This window comes from Mustela nivalis, assembly GCF_964662115.1.
Source record: "Mustela nivalis genome assembly, chromosome: 5".
In the NCBI taxonomy this organism is placed as follows: Eukaryota; Metazoa; Chordata; class Mammalia; order Carnivora; family Mustelidae; genus Mustela; species Mustela nivalis.
The window spans coordinates 143,024,647-143,042,762 of NC_139024.1; the positions used below are offsets into that span (position 1 = coordinate 143,024,647).

Consider the following 18,116-nt stretch of genomic DNA (forward strand, 5'->3'; position numbering starts at 1 on the left):
TGTATAACCAAGAGCACTATCCTACCCCCAGTGCCTGGCAAGGCCATCTCAAGAGTATGGGGAAGCCGCCATGTCTGAGCTAGCTATAAAGATCCTCTGACTAGGAAGAAAACCCATCTGTAACATGGACAGGTCTATCTCTCTGCACAGGTATCTATGCCTCTTGTATCTTGAAATTTATAATTGCAGTGGGGCTTTTATTCATACAAATGAGTGACTGGTGAGGTGTGTGGTCCTGTGATTGACTTTAGGTAGGCCAGGACATCTCCCCTTCTCTCAACTGGCCCTGTCTCTAACTCAGGGGATAGTTGGAGGAGTTCTCCCCACCTCCATGTATGGTCTTCAGGGATTCCTTACCCCGTGCCAGGTCCCTGAAGCACTGCCCTTCCCCCATCTGTTAATGACATACCACTTGCTCATTTTGTCCTCTTCAGCCAAGATTCTCTGTACCACATTGGCTGGGTTGTTGTCAGGGGAGGAAGAAATCTTCTTTCCTCCTGCTGGGATAGTAAAGTAGTATCCACATGCAAGGTTCCTCTCTTTCTGTTGGGTCTGCATTTGCTGAAGCACTGAAGGACATGAGAACTCCCCCGTCTGCTGCCTGACTCCATTCCAAGTAAGGTTTCCTTTTACTAATTTTCATATGTTCCCCTTTTGACCAAATCTTTCTTTGAAAGCATCACTAGTCAATAGCCAATTTCATTGGTTTGTCCCTCAGTAACAAGAAGGACCTTTTGTAGTTCTCGTGTCCTACATCATAGGGAGAGTGCATAATAGTTGGAAACCAATGAAGACCTCATTTGTATAATCAGAAAGGTGAGGAGGGAGAAATTTTCATATACTCCAGCCTAGCCTGTATTTTCCTGAGATCCTGTGTGTTGGAGATCATCTCAAAGCACTGAGCCAGCATTATGTTATTGGGTACATCATTTCTTTTTTTAAGTTAAACAGTCAGTCAATATACTTAATATAATATAAGGGGAAAAAATTCCAATATTGAATCAGAGATCCAGCTTCTATAAGCTGTTTCCAGCTTTATTTAGCATGACAAATCTTTCTCTGAGGACTCTTCCAGACTTGATTCAGAGAGCGAGATGCTTTTTGCAGAATGTCTTCCCTGTGTTGCTGTTACCAAGCTCAGTGACTTCTTAAGGCTCTTGGAATTTCCCTGAAGTGAACTCAGCTCTCTTCTGATCATATTTCCTATGCTTCAGTCCTTTTTTCCTGAACTCACTATGAAGTTTTCTCATTTTTCTCTAAGTTCACAGTTTTTTGGGAAATTCCTAAATATCTCTAGAATTCTTTCCTGCAACTCACCAGAGTTCCCAGCCTATTGGGCAACCTGGAATTCAAATTCATGGCTCCATGACTCAGTCAAATAGTGGCACAAAATCATTTTATTGAAATAAGACACGATTACTCCATCCCTAAACAGAATACATCTGTTTGTATTGTGAATTGTGAATACACCTGGGATAGGAGAAATGTGGGTGCACATGTGCTTATGGGAGCATGTATAGACATGGGAATCATTTTCCTCTAGAAGGATGAGTCCCATGAGCTTGCTAGGTCTTTTTATTTGTTTTCAAATCCTAATACTCATGCTTGAATTGCTGACAAAAACCAGATCTTTTCCAGGAGGGTTGGCAACCGTGTTTAAAGTCCATAAAAATCAGACAATAGGTTGTTAACATTTAAGCCAAGTGGTAAAAAGTTGAGAGAGTCCATGGTAGGATAAGAATTCATTTCAAGCCCTTGTTGTAAAGCCAGTACGGGATGCTGCATAAGATCTGGCTTGGTGTTCATGCTATTTTTACAAAACTATTTTATAACTTGATTGTTCAGAAGGAAAAAAAAGTTATTTCCTTGTACAATTGAAAGTGCCTTAATTTGAGCACTTCGAGCACTTTTGACTATCTCAAGTACAGGCTGAGATTTCCTTTTCTTACATTTTGTAATTAGGACAATTCTTTGAACACTGGCTTCCCTGGAAGCAGACTCTGAGATGGAGATTTGGCTGCAGGGGTTTGCCTGGGGAATGCTCTCAGGGTCAATGACGGTGGGGACACAGAGAAAAGTTGCAGGTGACCCTGCAGTCACCACAGGGTCTTAGCTGATCCCATGGGTGGGAGAGGATGTAAAGCAGAAGGGACCCTTCAGAACTGTCCTACGTTTTGGAGAGGGACCAGGCATTTATAGCTGCAAGGCCACCTCTTGGATGCAGTAAACGTCCATTCAGAATTTGGTGTTTAGGGCTCTACACCTAAGTCCTTCTCTTTCCCTTCCTTCTTTTCTTTAAACCTATGTATTCTGTGTTTTCTTTCTTTTTTTCTTCATTGAATGAGAGGGTAAAAGGGAGAAAGTTGTTGAAGGTGATTCCTAGATTTTTGCTGTGGGAAGCTAGGGATATGCCGAGGAGGAAGACAAGGAACTCAAGCCTGGCCATGTTGACATTGAGGGCCTGTGGGATATCCCAGTGGAGATGGATCACAAGTGAAAACTATGAAGTTTCTAGCTAGACATCCAGATTGGGAAGTCATCTGGCATGTGAATGGGTAAGACACTGTAGAAGAAAATATAGTCAAGTATGCTCAAGAAACATTTTCTTCATTAAATCAAACTCTACCTTCCCCGTGCCTGAGGAGATCTTTTCCTTCTCAGAATTTCCTCCAGATTTTCATGTCTGTCCAGCCTTTTGACCCTTGCCCCAGACCTCCTAGTTCTGTTATGGATTCCTTTTCTTCTCAGATCTCTGCGGTTGTGTGAGCCTGGATGCTTGGTAGGTCAACATTAATGTCCTCATAACTTTCTTCCTTTCTTGTACCTTAGTTTCCCTCAGTGTTCTCCAAGGTATGTCCATTGTCACTCAGCAAGAGAAAATGGTGAGAAAATATGGAATTCAGGAGACCTGGTAAGAGCAAGGTGGAGTCCCAGTAGAACATTTTGGAGAGCTCTGTCAGATGACGGAATGGGACTCAGAAACAGAGATGAAGAGAAGGAAAGAGAAGCTCAGTGACCCAAGGCACATGGTGGATTCCAGAGAAGAAGTTGTATAAAAAAGTTGTGGAGACAGTGTGGTGAGGAGTTGTGGCTAAGGTGATCTCAGGGGCTCAGGATCTTCCCAGATTAGACCAAAATGGGGAGTGATGTGATTCTCAGCCCTGCCAGGTGGGGAGTGGGTGGGCAGTTAGTGGGGGAAAGGGGAAGGATGTCAGGAGGAGGAGTGAGTGTGCTTGGAATGTCCTGTTAGGATTGTTCTGGGACTTGGGGCAAGTCAGACAGGTGGCTGGTCGGGGAGGGATGAAGGGGCGTTGATACGGAAGTGCTGGCTTACTTTCCTGCAGTGGATGTTGTTGCTTCTACTGCTTTCACAGTCTCCTCTGCTGCTGTGGGAATCAGATTTCCCTCCTCCATTTCAGCCTTTGGAGAAGGGGTGAGGACCTCTCAGTAACCACAGGTCCCATGGGCCCCAAGGGGAAACTGAAACTCTCCCTTTTGCAGGAATATGGTCCAGTTACCCAGGACCTGGGTCTAATAGCATTTCAGTTACCCTCCCGGGGTTTGAATTATGGCCCCTTGAAATTATGCCTACAGGAACCTCAGAATGTGGCCTTATTTGGAATAAGTGTCTTAATGCAATTAAGGTAATGAAGTTAAGGTAAGGAACTCAAATTGAGATCATGTTCACTTAGGGTGATCCTTAAATCCAATAAAGAGAGTCATTATAAGAGAGAAAAAATTAGAAGGCACGAAGTCACAGAAAGGGAACACCATGTGATGATGGAGGCAGAGATTGGAGCAATTCATTTACAAACGAGGAACACCAAGGATTGCTAAGGAGTCATCAGAAGCTAGGAGAGAGGCATGGAGCAGACTCTCCCTCAGAGCCTCCAGAAGGACCAAGCCTACAGGACATTCTGATTTTGAACATCTGGTTTCCAGAACTTGAGAGAAATAAATATCTGTTTAAGTTGCCCAGTTTGTGGTAATTTGTGGCAGAAATCCAGGGAAATGAATGCAGTGTTGTATCTGAGAACTCCTGGTCATTTGTTGGTCTGTATTCCTTCTGGCATTGTTAATGAGGGGCACTTTGAACCCTAACTCTAATATTTGTTTCGAGTTTCTATAGGTCTTGTTAGTTGACCCTTACTCTCTCTGGCACAGCTCTAGGCAGACTTAAAAAAATAAGTATCCTGTTGGCTGACCCTAATACCCCAGGATAGGTAGGCTCCCAGATGTGTCTCCTAGCATGCCTGCTATAGTCAATAAAGTATACTTTGCAGTTTTAAAAGTGTTCTCACATATAATATTTTATTCTCAGAGCAACCCAATGAAGAGGGAAGCCAAGGACAGTTAGCTGTTTTACCCAGGAGAAAATAGAAACTTAGAGAACACAGGACTATTATATTTGTTCTATTATTTGCTAATACATTTATGATGAAATCAAAGCAGATCAGGTTGTTTCTTTCTCTTGCATCAATTAGGAATGTATTTGGTAAGAAGAACCAAAAATATTGACTAATGGTGGCTTCAAGAACGAAGGATTTATTCATCTTATCAAATAATAGTCTGGGGCACCTGGGTGGCTCAGTGGGTTAAACCTCTGCCTTTGGCTCAGGTCATGATCTCAGGGTCCTGTGATTGAATCCTGCATTGGGCTCTCTGCTCAGCAAGGAGCCTGCTTCCTCCTCTTCTCTTTTTCTCTGCCTGCCTCTCTGCTTACTTGTGATCTCTCTCTGCCAAAAAAATAAATAAAATCTTAAAAAAAAAATAATAGCCTGAAGAGGCCAGGTCATGGCTGATGGGTGGCCTACCTCTGCCCCCAAGACCGGGACCTTCTGTGGCATACTTAGCACATACGGCCCTTGATCTATACTTGCCCTCTCTTGTTTTCCAATATGGCAGCCACAGCTTCAGGGTGTCAAGTAGGAAGAAGGGGCAGGGGGAGAAGAGGAGATAAAGGGACCATAGAATGAAGAGCTTCCTGCTAGCAAGGCTCTGCCCCTTGGTTTTTAGAAGAGGCCTCCTCCCCAATATCACCGGCCATAACTGTCACATGGCAGATTGTTTCCTTAGGGAGGCAAGGTGGGGAGGAAGGGATGGATTTTGGTCAATAGTTCTCTTCCTGCCTTGGGCTGAATATAGAAGAGGAGGTGTTTCATGACCTAGAAAATCAGGGGAGGCTTCATGGATTGGGATTAGGAGTGAAATACTCAACAGACCCAGCATTTCCAGTATTTTTTCCCCCTAAACTCTGCTTGGGTTGGTACTTTCTGAATTTGTTCATTTCTCATATTGTTAGTGAAGTCTTAGGGACAGCGGATCTCTATGGCTGTTAATTAGTATTAGTAAAAGTCACTGTATCAATAATAATGGTGCTGATAGAGTTATCAATATCCATCTGTTCACTGGACTCTTTTTCTTAATCTTTAGCAACACTGTGTGTTGGATCAAAACAAAAGCAAAAAATGTTGCTGCCATTCATATGATGTGTTTGAACTCTGGATCTTTATAATCCACCCCCTCCACCACCAAAAAGTAAGAAAAGCAATAAACACAGATATTTCTTATAAAGATTTTATTTATTTATTTGAGAGAGAGTGTGAGCAAAAGAGAGAAAGCACAAGCAGGAGAAGCAGACTCCCCAGTGGGCAGGCAGCTTGATGCAAAACTCGATCCCAGGATCCCAGGATCATGACCTGAGCCAAAGGCAGATGCTTAACCGACTGAGCCCCGCAGGTGCCCCTAGCATGCATATTTTTCATATGTTCCTTAAAAATTAATGTCTTCTTCCCTTGGTTCACTAGAATAACAACAAAAAGCAATAGGAAGCTATTTTTTTTTTCCCCCACCCGGTATCACAATTTGCTTTGCTATGAAAATGTCAGAGGCTAAACTTGATGCTAAAGGTTTGTGCTACTAAAAATAACTCTAATCCTCTTGAAGACCTACAGGTACAGGCAGAGGCAGCCCTGTTTGGGAACACATTTTTTGCTTTCAGTGGGAGACTGCCACTCTGTCTTTGCAGTTCAAGGATGAAAAGTTACGGGAGGTGGATGGGAAGCCCGATTCTTTCCTTTAGAGAAAAACCATTTCTTTGCCTTTGAGCAAACGTGGGTTTGCCAGGAAGTCCATGAAATTCGGGTTTTAGGACCCCCTACCTCCGGGGATCCCCCTTCTACACAGGATCCTAGCAATGTGTTCATAAGTCACACATCTTTGACAATTTTCAGGAGGAATCTTTCCAAATCCTTTCTTTTAAAAGAATGTCCATCAAATTATCTAAACTCCAGGGTCCACAAAACCCGAATCTGTCCTTGCCTCTGGGATGACATTGTTGACAAGCATTTCCTGAGAAGCAGCAAATATTTATACCATACCCTTGGTCCCCAAAACATGGCATTTCTCTCTTTCACGGCCCTGAAGCTCACTGGGCCAAGCTGGATTGGCAGTTAGTCCTTCATGGTCCAACTGGGGTGCTTTCTGGATGGCCTAGCATGCTTAGACAGCAGACTCTAGGAAGAGTGTTGATGGAGAGAAACCAGGTGGAGGAAATCAACACCACTCCATTCTTAGAAACCAGGACAAAGACCCAGCTTTTAAAGTGAATAAAGTGTCTCTGGGAAAATTTCTTAGAAACCCCAGGCTAGAGGTGGGTTATCCCAGGCCTGTGTTCCTTGATGCTACTGGTTTCATAAGACCTGGTACATTACCCTGATAGTATCTGCTTCTAAGTTCATGTTCTATGCTAGAACATGGGCTCCTTTTTTTTTTTTTTAAAAGATTTTATTTGTTTATTTGACAGAGATCACAAGTAGGCAGAGAGGTGGTGGGGGGAGCAGGCCCCCCACTGACCAGAGAGTCCGATGCAGGACTCGATCCCAGGACCCTGAGACCATGACCTGAGCCGAAGGCAGAGGCTTTAACCCACTGAGCCACTCAGGCACCCCATAGACCATAGGCTTCTTAAGAACATTTATCTTTGATCATCTCTGTGCCCAGAAGCAGGGCTCAACAAAGTGACTGGTAAACAGTAAGCCCTAAAACTATTTGCTAAGCAATCCCCCTTTCTCCAATGGGGGGCTTATAACAAAGGATGCTGGCCCATCTCGTAGCTCTCTGGTGAGACTGTTGTAATAGGCACCTCCTTGTACAATTCTTCTGGAGTGTGGGGCCACTATCGGTCTTTTGAGGAGCTGCTCCAAGTAATTACTGACAGTGAGTGAATTTTAGGAAAATCAGACAAAGATTCCTCCCCTCAACTATCCCATCTTCACTGATTATTTCCATCAGAGCTGTCTTCCTTTGGGTATGAGAGCTTTCCAGATTTGAGTCCTGCTTCTAGTAAATATTCTACCTTAATTATCCATCAATGCCTTCATGGGTTATTTAAAGGACACTGAACACCAGGAAGAGTAGGGACAGAGAGGAGAAGAGGCAGCAACAAAGATAGCCTATTCTGTGAATGTCCAGGGTCAGTGTTTTCTAAGCTTTGAGGGGCTCAGGCTCATACCCCAAAAACATCCAATGTGGACAGAGCAGCCTTTAGTCTTACCTGCCTGAGATCAGGCTGGGGGTTGGGAAAAGCCAGGGAAGGCTTGGCTTTTTCTTGTGGACCCAGCTGGAACTGAAAGCTCGCTTAGTCAACCATTTGACAGGCACAACGCCATCTGTGTGCCTCTTTGGGAAAGCCCAGCTCCAGATGATGGAGTGTTGGTGTCGGGCTACTCTCACTGAGCCCACTGAGAGTCTCTGGCAAAGACTGGTAATTCAGCAAATACTTGTTGAACATTGATCATGTGTGAGGCATATGCTAGGTGCTAGTGAATGCCACTGTAGATGTCACTTTCTTTGGGTTTTAGTGCCCAGGATGTTTTGGAGTCAGCTTAGATAAGCTGGTATTGGAAAAGTGTGCTGAGAAGTGAGAGGCTAGAGGTCAGAAGGGCTAAGGTTTAAGTGGAGGCCATCGATGTGTGGCCGCTCACCTCCTAGGCAGTCCACACTTAGTGACTGTCCACAAGCTCTGCTTGTGACTGGCTGCAGAAAGTGTCCAATTAATCTGGTTTCTTAAGTTTCTTTGATGGTGACATGACGGTGCACTCCCAGCCTGTGCAGAACTTATTTTTTGCTCACATAGCATGACTATCTTCCAACAATCACAACACTTGCATTAGTTATGCCAGTAATGCAAACAACAATGTGGATTCGATACTCTATTTTGGGTGCTGCCTACATGCCTTATTTTTACTTTTGTAAAATTGGAACAAACCCCATTTTTTTATGAGGATCAAATGAGATAACTGACTTTCAGCACTTGGTATTTTGTAAGCTCTAACAGAATAAAGCCGATAGTCTAATTAATAATTTGATTTGGTTTAATTACTAACACAAATTGCAAGACACCCAAGGGAGGGCATAGTGAGGGAGAGGCTGGGGATTTCTTAATTGAGGGAAGAATGTTTTGATGGAGCCAGATATGAGCAGCTTGCCCATTTCAGGGATTTCCAGGGGCACAAAAATGAGCTGGCTACTGAATGACACACTTGCAGGCTATTGTTTTTTTTTTTAAGGTGTGTGCACTTTGAATGGAAGAAAGAGTACTTTTTTGTGTTCCGGGATGACTGAAATAGAACCGCAGATCTTGATTGTCTGGACAAAGCTCACTCTCTTATCCATTCTCAACACTCCTCACCCCACCCCAGGGAGGACTATCTTCTTGAAATCTCTTTTGTTTTAGAGAAAAAACTGGAGAAAACCACCATTCCCAGCCAGCCTTGGCCGACGGCCCTCGTCTGGAGAGCAGTGAACTCCAGAGACCCCTGGCAGACACAGGACCCGGGGGGGCTTCCACAGGCATGGGCTAAATGCAAGGGACTCAGGCCCTTCAGGCTCGGGCAGGAGCAAAGCCGAGCCCCCCCCACACACAGGTGTCTGCTCTGCCCGGCAGGCAGGGCTGCCACACCACCACCTGCCTGTCACTGGCTTGAGGCTCCCTCAAAGCCCTGACTCTCAGCGAGGGGCCAGGCATGAAAGGCAGGCCAGCAAGGCCTCCGGCCGGCACAAGAGCCTGTCTGGACTTGAGGGCTGTGGCTTTGAACCTGCCTTTGGCTGTCACGATGATGCTGGAATCCCTTTGCCTTTGTGTCAGCTACGTGGTCATAAACACCGAGGGTGAGAATGTTTTTAGTTAAAACCTAACCTTGTGCCGTTGTTAGGAATGCAGATGAGAAGAGAAAAAAGGGATGTAGACACCTCCCTTCCTCTTGACTCTGAGTAATGGCAGCACCCTGCTGTGGGGCAGAAGTCGTGGCTGGTGGGCATGGCATACCGGGAATGCTGACCTGTGAGTGCGGCATGTCCGGATTGGCCACCCGAGAGCACGGCATGCCGGGTATGGTCTCCTGTGAGCGCGGCATGCTGGGAATGCTGACCTGTGAGTGCGGCATGCCGGGATTGGCCACCCGAGAGCACGGCATGCCGGTATTGGTCTCCTGTGAGCGCGGCATGCCGGGTATGGTCTCCTGTGAGCGCGACATGCTGGGAATGTTGACCTGTGAGTGTGGCATGCCCGGATTGGCCACCCGAGAGCACGGCATGCCGGGTATGGTCTCCTGTGAGCGCGGCATGCTGGGAATGCTGACCTGTGAGTGCGGCATGCCGGGATTGGCCACCCGAGAGCACGGCATGCCGGTATTGGTCTCCTGTGAGCGCGGCATGCTGGGTATGGTCTCCTGTGAGCGCGACATGCTGGGAATGCTGACCTGTGAGTGTGGCATGCCCGGATTGGCCACCCGAGAGCACGGCATGCCGGGTATGGTCTCCTGTGAGCGCGGCATGCTGGGAATGCTGACCTGTGAGTGTGGCATGCCCGGATTGGCCACCTGAGAGCATGGCATGCCGGGATTGGTCTCCTGTGAGCGTGGCATGCCGGGATTACCAACCTGACCACAACGTTGACTCATTCCTTCCTTCTCTTCATTAGTTTTTCTTTCAACCTATATTGATTAATGGCCAATGATATGCCAGGCGCTGTGCTAGGTACTGGGAGATGCCAAGCCCTGTTTTCGCCCTCAGAGAACTGGCGGTCTGGGCTTGTTACTTCCACTAGCCTTGGCATCTTTTGTGTCCTGATTCTTCCAATGACGCTCCCCATGCCTCATTTCTCCCCTTTCTTTTTTATTTAATTCTAAGGTGGACTATTTAAAAAAAAATGACTGATTTTTCCCATATGGTGGTGAACTGTTTATCGGCAACGTTTTGACGGAACAGTTCGAAAAATAACCCGAACAACGTCTCTGTGGTTAGAATGATTGCCTTCCGTGTAATTGCATTGAAGGACACCGTTTGCTTGGAGACGGGAGTTCTGGTGTATTTGTGAATAAACAAAATGAAAACTGAGCCTCGTTATCTTATTAGTCACACCTTGTACAGGTCGAACCGCATTACCTGTGTTCCCTGAGGGATCCTTTGGTTGAACTAGCAACTTACCCTGTGGGGTAATGTTTCCATCTGTAACACACGGATCATTAACCAGTGCTGAGAAATCTTTGGTAATCGTGTTTTAATATTGGGATTGGGTTTACACTATGTGTGTTTAACGGATGTGTTCAGTGTATTCTTTCTTTGATAAGTGACAGGTTGAGAACAGAAACAGTGTATCAGTGTATCAGTCCTCTTCTTGTCCTTAACATTAAGTACTGTCTTTGTCTGGCAACCAGGTGAAAATCAACATTAGTTGAATGAATGAATGAATGAAGCGTACATGAAGGAAAGAGTATACCTATTTAATGCACTTTTCATACACATTTTATTATTTATTTTTTAAAGATTTCTTTCTCGGGGCACCTGGGTGGTTCAGTGGGTTAAATATTTCTCTCTCTCTCTCTCTCTCTCTCTCTCTATATATATATATATATATATATATATATATAAAATTAATCTTTAAGCAGCTTTTTGCTCAGCATGGAACCCAGCACTGGGCCTGACTTCACAACCCTGAGATCGTGACCTGAACCAAAACCAAAAGTCAGATGTTTAACTGACTGCATCACCTAGCTGCCCCTTCATGGACATTTTAAAAATAACGTGTTTATTTTTGGTTTTGGATGTCCAAACTGAATTAGTAATTCAAAGGAACTTGAGAAAAATTTAGGAGCGATAAAGAGAAAGAAGAAAATAAACTCCCTCTCTACAGCAATCCCTCCCATTGTTTTCTAAGTTTCTCTGTGATGTCTCTGTGTGTGTGTGTGTGTGTGTGTGTGTGTGTGTCCCATATGTCTATGTGCACATTTTTCTTGGGTCTCAGACTGAGTTTGAGAGGGATTGACCCAGGTAGGTGAGGTGCCAGTCTGGATACGGGACAAAATATGAATGGGCTCAGAACTGATCCAAGGGATGGGCACAGGTATGTATTGGACACACCATAGGAGACAGAAGCCTGCAGGAGAAGATTATGGAGCTGTCTGCTGTGCTGGTGAATACTTTGTCTACCCAAGAAGATTCCACATCTCTTTTTGCAATATATTGGCTCCCCTGGAGAGCTCTGAGCACCCCAACAGAAATAGCTGAAGAACAGCCTGCTAGGGAGAAGAGGCTGCATCTACGAAAAGGCCTGACCCGCTAAAACATGACTTGGAGTTTCCAGAAAATTCTGGATGCCGTTGTTTCCATATTTCACCTGCAAAAGTAGAAGTTCAGGACACCACCTAAGCCAACCATGGACATTGTCAATTTCATTCCCACCCCCTACCCCAGCTTTTGTAGCTTGATATTCCCCTAGTCCCTACAATGCAATCTTGGGCAAGTTGCTTTAACTGTTAGGTCTCAGCTTTCTCATCTGTGAAATGGGGTTTGCCATCAATGTTTTTTTGAGCCCCCCTCCAACACCACCTCATCATCTCAGTCTCATTCTTCATGCAGCTGTCCTAGACGCCCTCAGTCGACTGTCTAAAATTCTTCCCTGGGTCTTCGGTCAAAGGGAGAGTTGCCAAAAGCTTGGAGGTCTGCCACCCCCACAAGGAATGAAAATAGCATGTTGTTTGGAAATAAAGAGAGGAGGAGGAGAGTCATTAAAGCTAATTATGGAAATAACAAGTTAGAAAGTTACCCTAAGAAGAGAAAAATCCAGGCCTCATTGCTTTGTGGGTGAGGAAGTCATTCTGGTTTGGAAGTCTAGCTTCCCTAGAGAGGTTTGGGAGGGATGGTTAGGGTTGGAGGGTGCCAAGAGTTTGTCATTTTAAGCCACAGTGGTATTGCTAACAGTTTGAAGAACTGGAGATATGGGTAGAATAATATTTATAAAGCAAGCTGGGTGAACCCCATGATGGCAGCCTCATTCCTCCTAAATCCAGCCAATTCTGGAATTCCAATCTCCTCAAATATAAGGAAAGAGCACTGGTTTTTATTTGTCATCAGTGAATTAAAAATACATTAAACATGACTTGCTAGAGCACATTGAGCACTGGCAATCAGTTCATTTAGGTCTTGCTGCATAGAATCCAAATGATATTTTAGGAGTGGGAGGGTTTTAGTAGTTACCTAGTCTTACTTGTAGAAACTTCCCTTAGAATAAAAGATGATGTAGAGATGTGGACCATCATGGGAATACAGATAAAGCAGTCCCACTGTTCTATAGGCCAGTCCTGGGCATCTCCAGGGAAATCTTAGGCCCTGGTGAAGTCCAGTCTGAAAATCACTTATGTAGGGGCACATGGGTGGCTCAGTCAGTTAAGCACCTGCCTTCAGCTCAGGTCATGATCCTGGGGTCCAGGGATCCTGGGGATCAAGCCTCACATTGGGCTCCCTGCTCAGTGGGGAGTCTGCTTGTCCCTCCCCTCTGCACCTTGTTCACACCCTCTCTCAAATAAATAAATAAAATCATAAAAAAAGAAAAGAAAATCACCTGTGTAATCCAAACCTCTTATTTACTCAAAAAGTATTTATTGTACACCAGCAATATACCACATTTGAGGCTTGAAAGCAAGTAGATATGGAAAGTCAGCTGTCCTAATTGTTGTTTCATTTCAGTGTGCTCCCATGTTTGCCTGTTGATTTACATGGTGGTTGGCCCTCCATGGATGAAGGCAGGAGAAGGTACTTTGCACCATCCACCTTCCTTTGCTGAATCTGGCTGAGCTTTTCAGCTTCTGCTTTCAGATGTATAAGTAACCTCAACCCTTCCTCGTGTGCATCCTCACAAAAGGCTTCTTCATTCCCACTGCCATCTCATTACTAATGATGGGATGATCTGTCTGGGTATTTTCTCATCGGTTCATGACAGTGGTTGACAGTTACTGTTCCAGGAGATCCTGATGTGTGGCTGCCAAGCTGTGAAAAAGTAAGGTCCCCTTTTCACCTCCAGTATCAAGCTGCTTCTGATAACCCAGAAAATTGATTTTTTATTTATGAAACTGATTTCAAAGGTGAATCAAACTGCCAGCTTTACTGTCCTAATGGGTCAGATGGAAAGTTGTTTCTGAGAAGGACACTCTAAGTCCAGCATGAGTTCTGATCTCATGAGGTTATGCTGTTGAGTCCCCAGCCAGGACACCCCAGTGAATATGAAGGTGCCCTACACGGGGGCTTGGTAGACTGTTCTCAGATGAGTCAGGGGGTCCTCTGTAGTCACAGAGCCTTGATGGAAACAGATGACCCCAAATAAGGATAATCTAGGAGACAGGGACATAAGGATGGTCTGGGTGATTGCTGGCCTGCCTCTGTGAATCTTTCTGGTCTCCCTTCCCACTGCCCACTTCCTTCATTAGCTCTTATGAAGAATATTGCCAAAGCCTCTTAACTGATTTCTCTCTCTCCCCTACCTCCTGCCCCTTTGTCCTGCTGTTGCCATATCTTGCAGCAACAAAAATATCAAAGAATCCATAAATTAATAGTGAAGCCTTGGGAGGGGGGGAGAAAGAGGGGATAGAGGGAATCCCTTTATGCTGCAATACTGCCTGTGCGATAAAACCAAAACTTCTCAGCATGGTGATTAGTGTCTTTCAAAATCTGACTTACTTCCTAAACACCAGTCCCATGAGATTTGCTACCTACTGTACATCCCACTCTCTTTCTCTCCCTTGTTGTTGTTATTGTCCATGGTCTGCCCTTTGCTCATTATGCTCTTCCTGCTTCCTTAGTGAACCCCTCCTTATCCTTCTAGACTTAGCACAAGTGTTTCTTCAAGCAGAGCTAGTTATTCTTTAATCTGTGTTTCCACATGGCTGCATGTACTCCTTCACACCACACATTTTTATTCTGGTTACCTTTCTAGACCTATCTCATTCATGAGCAGGAGTGCCATAAGTCAGAGAGAGTGTTCTATACAGCTCTGTGCACAGTGCCTAGAACATGGTAGAAATTCATCAGGGAATATATTTGTTGAATACATCAGTGGTCATGTGTGGTATAGAGTCAGGATTTTCTGCATTTAAAAAAAAAAAAAGCAAACCAGCAACTCTAGAATTATATTTGACATTTACAGAACTTTGCAGAATTTAGAGCTTACATGGACAAAGCACAAAAGGAGTCCATGAAACATGAGTGGTTGCACTGGCCCATTGGGTTCAAAGCCATGTGTGTAGGTGTAGGTCTACCTGTACATGTGTGTATGGATGGAGCATAGGTGTGCCTTTTGCTGCCTGGGAATGCTTTTCCTTTGAGTTGCTCTTGTCTGTTGGTTTCTTGCAGAGCCCTTTCCCTGTTTTCATATTCCTCTTTGCTTGGCCTCATTTTCCTGTATGATATGTTTCTCTAGACCTTTATCAACTGAATCATTGACAATGAACTTTTCCTAACCCCTTTAAACTCATAGTTGGGAAAAATAATTCTACTTTCTAAGGGTACATTTTTTAATGAAAATGTGAAATCTTAAATATGATAGAGGGTCTTCCAATGATGTCCCCCTACATGTGCTTCTTGGGAAGAAATAAAAAGCTGTATTTTGGTTCACGAAAACTACAAACAAAATGAAGATGCGGTTAGTTCTGTGTGTGTGTGTGTGTGTATGTGTGTGTGTATGTGTTTCCACATCGCTTTTCATTAGAAAAGGACATGTGGAGGAGTGGAGGTTGAGGACTGAATTTTGAGCCAAAAATATTCCCACATGCCTGTAATTCCAGCTAAGGACAGGGCTAGGATCGGTCATTTGTTCTCTGAGTGGTACATGAAACTGACAGCTTAGATTTCCATTTTGTATGTGTTCACAGAAACACAGCCTGTGGGCTTGAATAAGAGCCCAAAGGAATGGTAAAGTGATAGAGACACAGTATCCAGGGAATAAGGGGAGAAAAGACCAAATAACCTCCAGGCACCAGGCCAAGTTTCTGCAGCTAAGTACTTTATAGCTCACCCTTCGTCCTTTATTAGACTCAAGATGTGGTTAAAATGGTCAGAGACATTGTCACTGAATTGTCTTTTTTTATGCGGAAACATTTTGGAGCTGTGTGGGGAAGTCCGGGGCTGTAGGAGCAAAGTGATGGGTGCCAGCTTTATTAACTGACAGGAGAAAACATCAGATGATTGACAATACTGTCTCCCCAATTCCCGATTCCCCAACACCCTCAATTCTAGAACAGAAAGGGCCGGTGGAATCCTGACTTACTGACCAAAAAGTTGAGTGGATGCATGTCAAAGACCTCTGCAACAGATAACGGATTTTCTCTACTTCTTTCCATTCCAGGAGGATGAACCTTGCTTTGCCCACGAAACAGACAAGGAATGAAAGTGCTGACCCAGGGGTCCTTTGTGCATTTGCTCGGTCTACGCAAACATGTATTCATATCCATTGCGCCGGACATGGAGATGGACCCAGTTGACAGGGCTCCTGCTGGATCTGGTTTGGCAAGAAGAATTGGCTCTAACAGTGTTTTAACTTTGGAATCTACAGGCAGAAGAATGAAGCTTGCTGTCCCTGAGGCCCATCAAATCTTTACTTCTCAAGGCTATTTCCAATTGCTCAGTGAAAGAGTAGAGCTGGGGCGAGTGGAAATGCATTTTGTTAGCAAAAAGAGATTGATGACATCTCAAGCACTATTTGCAGATTTGTAATATTCTCCTGAAAATCCCTGAGCTCAGAGTAAAATTATGCTTTCTTTCACTGTGACCTGTTTTGATAGAACCGTGGAAGGTCATGGCTGGATGAAACCTTAGAAATCAAACAAATCCCCCATTTACAAAGGAAACCAAGGCTCAGTGAGGTTAGACCCAAGGTCACTGAGCTCATTAGTGGGCCTTGAGAGAAAATGAAGAGAGTTGCTTTTCCTTTCTATGGGATGGGGGGCCCACTTTGTGAGTGCATGTTGTAAGTGCTTTTGTGTGATGATACCAGAACTTTTTAGTAAAAAAAAAGGGGGGGGGGTTCTTTGAAATACGAAGCCAATTCTCTCTCTGCCAAGATCCTTAAAAAACAATGGCAATGAGCTAGGACATCTGTCTATCATTGGGAATTTAGGAGGCAAATATTTTCACAGAATCTAAGTGTTCAAACAAACATGAGTAGCAAATATGGTCTTGACTCCAGCTGAGCCATTAAAACTTGGACAGAGAAGAAAGGCAGAATAGAAATAAAAGGTGGATAAAAAATACAGGGTTCCAAGATTCTTATATCCGAAACATAAAATTAACTTAGACTTTTTTTTTTTTTTAAAGACAGGATGGCATTAGAAACCTTTGCACTATCAGTGTTGGCTTCTAGGAAAACATATGAACTTAAAAGTTTCTCCTTTAGAATGTCAGTTTGCGGTGAGGAACTGGCAAAACTGGCAATGAACCTGAGACAGAGAGGCCCTCTCCCCTTCCTCCACAGGACTGGGGTGGGCTCCGAGTTGTCAGGGGGCGTGAGCTGGGCTTGCAGGCTCTCCAAAAGATTCAAGCCAGGACTTGACAGGGCAAGTAGGATCCTGGACAAGGAGAGGTCATGCATGGGGAAAGGCAGTATGGGAACAAGAAGAGCCAGGGCCAGGGCCAGGATGTTCATCTGAAATGAGACAAAATCATGGGGAAAGGCAAGAACTGTAAAAGAGGGATCTGGGCTCTAGATGTGCTCCTGCTGTGTGTGTTTTGGTGGTGGTGATGGCGAGGAGGTGTGAGTAGGAACGGGCCAGACAGGTGCAGCTAAGTTGGGCTTTTGACTTGGAGTTTTCAAATGATTTTCAAGTAAAAGATGGGGTAAGGGGGATGGTCTTCCATCCCAGAGTGATTCCTTGATGGTGCCCTGAGCTCAGGGTGGCCAGGCGCCTTGCTTGTCCCATGGGACTAACGGAAATACAAGTTCTCAGGATGGCCAGTTCTCCCTGACTTGGGTTCTGACACCACTGGCATTGAAATGAACCTGATTTACTTCTTTTCAGGGAAAGGCTGAACTCTCTGAAGAAAAGAGGGGCAGAATTCTTCACTGTCGCTTTGGAAGTAGTCTTGCGTAGATATGGGCCGAGGGTCTCCTCACCAAGGGCCTATAGAAATTTCAAGCAATTAGCAAACTGTCTTCAAGCTGATGAGGACTATGTGACCAACGACATGACAGATCTGAGGAAATGCCTTAAAATGTAACTTTCCCAGACTGGTGTGATAATTACTATAAAAATGCCATTATTGGAGATGCATTCTTTATCATCAACCTAGCGTGAACTGGGCAGCGTGTTTTCAAAGTGAGAAATTCTGATGGGGATACGTACTGCATCAGGTCCCTGTGGCTACCGTGTGATTCAACTGAGTGGTGCAAAGACTCAGGGTCCAATGACAGCTCTGGGTGAGGATGGGTGTGGAAGGAAAACAGAGGTTGAAGACAAGGGGCAACATTTCAAGAGATGAGAAGACACCCCCGGTATAAGGTTTACATGTTTGCCACCTGCAGAGGTCAGTCCTGGGAGAGGAGTGCTTGTCTGGTTCATGAAACACGAGGGTGTGAACGGACTCAGTGCCAGGGCACATTGTGTGTGTCCAGGGAAAGGCAAGGGGGACAGAAGCTTGTGTTTACTGGAGGTGGTCATTGCATTGATATGACCACCATACATTCAATACTCATCCCTACTTTCCAAGGTGCCTCCTCATAAGAGGGGGATGCAGTAGAGAGGGAGCAAGAGGGGGCACTGTGAAGCCAATTTCAGGGAAGACGATGGAGC

The 18,116-nt window shown here is 44.8% G+C and overlaps 2 long non-coding RNA genes across 2 annotated transcripts; both read left to right on the top strand.

The window, feature by feature from the left end:
• Positions 1 to 464: 464 nt before the first annotated feature.
• On the top strand, positions 465 to 16,176 carry LOC309865490. The gene is made up of 3 exons (XR_014312133.1): positions 465 to 616; positions 13,027 to 13,092; positions 15,677 to 16,176. It is a non-coding gene; the product is annotated as an uncharacterized lncRNA (long non-coding RNA).
• Positions 16,177 to 16,588: 412 nt separating this feature from the next.
• Positions 16,589 to 17,591, top strand: LOC309865491. Its single transcript, XR_014312134.1, has 2 exons — positions 16,589 to 16,737; positions 17,346 to 17,591. It is a non-coding gene; the product is annotated as an uncharacterized lncRNA (long non-coding RNA).
• Positions 17,592 to 18,116: the final 525 nt, after the last annotated feature.